Source organism: Salvelinus sp. IW2-2015, unplaced genomic scaffold (assembly GCF_002910315.2).
Source record: "Salvelinus sp. IW2-2015 unplaced genomic scaffold, ASM291031v2 Un_scaffold2278, whole genome shotgun sequence".
NCBI lineage: Eukaryota > Metazoa > Chordata > Actinopteri > Salmoniformes > Salmonidae > Salvelinus > Salvelinus sp. IW2-2015.
In genome coordinates, this window is record NW_019943605.1 from 73301 (window position 1) to 78653 (window position 5353).

The following is a 5353-nucleotide window of genomic DNA, read 5'->3' on the forward strand; positions in this document are numbered from 1 at the left end:
TCTGTGTTTTTGTGGGTAGTTGTTTTACTGTTTTAGTGGTTTTGCACCTGACAGGACTGTTTCGGTTTCTCACTTTGTTATTTTTGTTTGGTGTTCAGTTTAAATAAAAAGTAATGAACAATTACCACGCTGCTGCTTTGGTCCGATTCCTCTTCATCGCGACGACTACACCCGCAAATATTTTGTTTGCCCTTCTCCTCTGAATGGCAGACATATACAATACATGTCTCAATTGTCTCAAGCTTAAATATCCTTCTTTAACCTGTCTCCTCCCTTCATCTACACTGATTGAAGTGGATTTACAAGTAACATGTATTAAGGGATCACAGCTTTCACCTGGATTCACCTGGTCAGTCTCTGTCATTGAAAGAGCAGGTGGTTCTTAATGTTCATTGAATAGTCAGTGTAGGTCACAGTTTCAGAGAAGATATCAACACAGAGAAGATATCAACACAGAGAAGATATCAAACACTGAGAAGATATCAACACAGAGAAGATATCACAGAGAACACAGAGAAGATATCAACACAGAGAAAGATATCAACACCAGAGAAGATATCAACACATGAGAAGATATCAACACAGAGAAGATATCACAACTGAGAAGATATCAACACGAGAAGAGAAGACTATCAACTGAGAAGATATTCAACACGAGAAGATATCAACACAGATATCAACATGAGAAGATATCAACACTGAGAAGATATCAACACAGAGAAGATATCACACACTGAGAAGATATCAACACTGCAGCGAAGATATCAACACTAGAGAAGATATCAACACTGAGAAGATATCAACACAGAGAAGATATCAACACTGAGAAGATTATCAACACAGAAGATATCAACTACAGAGAAGATATCAACACATGAGAAGATATCAACACAGAGAAGATATCACCAACTGAGAAGATATTCAACACTAGAGAAGATATCAACACCTGAGAAGATATACGAAATCAACACTGAGAAGGATATCAACACAGAGAAGATATCAACATGAGAAGATATCAACACTGAAGAAGATATCAAACACTGAGAAGATATCAACACAGAGAAGATATCAACACACGAGAAGATATCAACACGAAGATATCCACACTAGAAGAGATATCAACAAGAGAAGATATCAAACAGAGAAAAATAAACACTGGAGAAATATCAAACACTGAGAAGATAACCTGAAATATCACAAGAGAAGATATCAAACACAGAGAAATATCACACTGAGAGAAAGTTATCAACACAGAGAGAATACAACACAGACAGAATATCAACACAGAGAGAGATATCAACAGCAGAGAAGATATCAGCACTGAGAAAATCAAAGGATTAACCAGAAATATAACACAGAGAGATATCAACACAGAAGAAGATATCAACAGCTGAGAATGATTCAAACACTGAGAAGTCATGAAAATATCAACACTGAGAAGATATCAATCACGAAGAAGATATCAACACATGAGAAGATTATCACACACGAGAAGAATCATCAACACAGAGAAGATATCAACACAGAAAGATATTCACACGAGAAGATACAACAGAGAAGAATCTAACACAGAGAAAGTATCAACACTGAGAAGATATCACACATGAGAAAATATCAACACAGAAAGATATTCACACAGAGAAGATATCAACACAGAGAAGGATATCAACACACTGAGAAGATATCAACACTGAGAAGATATTCAACACTGAGAAGATATCAACACGAGAAGATATCAACACTGAAGAGATATCAACACTTGAGAAGATATCAACACAGAGAAGATATCAACACTGTAGAAGAATATCACACACTAGAAGATATCAACACTGAGAAGATATTCAACACACGAAAGATAATCAACACAGAAGAAGATATCAACACTGCCAGAGAGCAATATCAACACTTAGAGAAGATATCAACAACTGAGAAGATATCAACACAGAAAGATATATAACAACATGAGAAGATATCAACACAGAGAAGATATCAACACTGAGAAGATCAATACAGAGAAGATATCAACACAGAGAAGATATCAACACTGGAGAAGATATCAACACAGAGAAGTAGATACATAAACACTGAGAAGATATCACACAAGAGAAGATATCAACACTGAGAAGAGATAACACGAGAGTACAACATGAGAAGAAATCGGATATCAACACAGAGAAGATATCAACACAGAGAAGATATCTAACACTGAGAAGATATACAAGATACAAACTGAGAAGATACACAGAATATCAACACTGAGAAGATTATGCAACCACATGAGAAAGATCATACGAAATCACAGAGAAGTATCAACACAGAGAAGTTATCAACACAGAGAAGATATCAACACATGAGAAGATACACTATCAACACAGAGAAAGATATCAACACTGAGAAGATATCACACTGAGAGATAATCTCTTCTCTTTCTCTCTCTCTCTCTGTCTCTCTCCCCCTCTCTCTCCCTCTCACTCTCTGATGGACAGAACCTGAGTTTCGACAGAGGGTGGTGTGGTTTAAAACTGTTGTTTTTTGTCGTCTTTGAAGTAGTGCCTTTGAATTAATACATGGGAACAGTTTTTATGTGTGTGATTAAGGGCGAACAAAACAAACAATTAAATGTAAATCTCAATCTAACATACATTTTGTGACACAACACATTGATGATGCACACATTAACTCTGGATAAGTGATAAACAAGGGTAGTGGATGTGATTTACATGATTTGTATCAATCCGTGGTGTAGTTGTGCCTGGAGAAGTGGGTAGACGGTAAAAATACATCTCAAACGGACCTGTTTCAAAAAATGATATGAGAAACAGTAACATGTACTCTGAAGGACCTAAAAGGATCGATCCCATATTGGTCTTTAACAGTCAGGCCAACCCAAGCTGTACTGTGCAGCTCGGCTATAAGTAGGACTACTATTGAAACGGATACATTAGTCTGTCAACTGAGGCAGAAATTCACAGGTTTTCGATTTACCAATTTTTGGGAGGTTTTTGCTCTCAAAGCCACACTTTTTAAATAAAATAAAAATACAAAAATGGGATTTTCCAAGTCCACAACAATGCTTAAACCACATCAGGAAACCACTTTTGAGGTCCGGGAAAAATCGAAGAAATTTATATTTTTTTGTGTAGTTACCCTTTAATTCAAGTGAGCAGGCACCTAGCACTGTTGTTGGGTTAGCAGTGTTTCTGTAGTACAGGCACCTAGCACTGTTGTTGGGTTAGCAGTGTTTCTGTAGTACAGGCACCTAGCACTGTTGTTGGGTTATCAGTATTTCTGTAGTACAGGCACCTAGCACTGTTGTTGGGTTATCAGTGTTTCTGTAGTACAGGCAACCTAAATACGTGTTGATTGGTTAGGGGTGTTTCTTCGTGGAGACAAGGCACCTAGTACTGTTGTTGTTACAGGGGTGTTCTGTGAGTACAGGCACCTAGACTTGTTTGGTTAGGGTGTTTTCTGGATACAGGCACCTAGACTGTTGTTGGATTAGGGTGTTTCTGGAGTACAGGCACCTAGACTGATTGTTAGGGTTGTGTTTCGAGTACAGGCACCTACTACTGTTGATTGGTTAGGGGTTGTCTGGAGTACAGGCACCTAGTACTTGTTGATTGTTAGGGGTATCGTGTTCTGCTGGAGTACATACTGAGATGGAGTTTGGCTAAACAGATTGGCCACTGGATTGATGCAAGTTGTCATGATATCATTCTGACAGGTCATTCTGATAGGCTACTTTGTAGCTGCTTAACATTTAATAGAATGTTTTTGGGAAAGCCTTTCCACCTACCAGAAGACAGTTAGGTCTATCACTACCATAGCTATATTGTTTGAAACCTGGACCATTTTTCTTCATATTATGAGTCATGTCTTACCTTGGTTCAAAGTAGCCTAAAGCCAAAATCCCACCATAGAAATGTTAAGTGAAATATTTTATAAAGACTTCCTCATATACGTTCTATTGTTTTCTTTCAACTTTATTTCGTTGTCTAGCAGCCAAAGGCATTATCTTAGTCATATTAGCATCACGCGCTAGTTATTTCATCTTTAGATCTCCCCTCAACCATAAAAATGTTGAGGAGTACACCAAACATGAGGGACACCTTCCTAGAATCACCCCTCCCACACTGCCCCCCCTCCCCCGTCGCCCATCAAAACCATGCTTGGGTGTTATATTGTTATTTACGCCATCTAAGCTATATACTTGGCCATTTAACAGAGTCGTGCTGGAGTGTTAGTGTAATTCTAAGTATGCCACCGACCAAGATTGCCTCGTACATTTAACACCTAGAGGCTGATGAGCTGATTACCACTTCAAACAACCAATCAGAGAGTCATTACACACACTCACTGACGACCCTGGGCAACACTGGCCTGGACTCAGGACAATATCAAACACTTCACGAGGCACACAGAAACACACGCACGCACACATACGCACGCACACACACAAGGATAAACGCACACAAGGATAAACGCACACACACACACAGCACTTCACGACTCATCATCGTTTTGGACAGGCTGCTGTGAAGTACATCGTCCAGGGAATAAATAAAGTATATTCTGCTACCAGGTGATGTAATTAACCTGCAGTACTATACACAGACAGGCTGTTACAGTACTATACACAGACAGGCTGCTGCAGTACTATACACAGACAGACTGCTGCAGTACTATACACAGACAGGCTGCTGCAGTACTATACACAGACAGGCTGCTGCAGCCCAACAACTAGAATATATTATGGATGGATTTTATAATTCTATGGATCCAAAGTACAATAGGTAGTATATAACGATGAGAATACCTTAGTGTTATCGTAACATATGCTGAATAGAAAGCAGTGCCATTAAAACATGTTGAGTCACATTGAGTAACACACTACCCACCTTCAAAAGCAACACAGTCTTATCAGCAGACACCGAGTCCTTCAATCCAGAGGACGCATCTAACCACTCAACATGTTTTACAGAGCAGATCACTGATTAATGATCATTGTTGACGTACAGACACTTCAGAAAGCGAGGTGTGAGGGTCAGAGACGCCCCCAGCTCTGAGAACGCTCGTCTCCATCTGTGTGAACAGAGATATTGTTCTAACACCAGATGTAGTGTAGTCTGATGTGTGAACAGAGTGACAGAGCTTTGGCAATGTTAACACATGTTTCCCATGCCAATAAAGCCCCTTGAATTGAATTGAAATTTAATTGAGAGAGAGAAGAGAGAGAGAGAAGAGAGAGATGGAGAGGAGAAAGAGAAAGAGAAGAGAGAGAGAGAGAGAGAGAGAAGAGAGAGAAGAGAGAGAGAGAGAGAGAGAGCCTACGGGTCAAAGCTGGGAAGCTGCA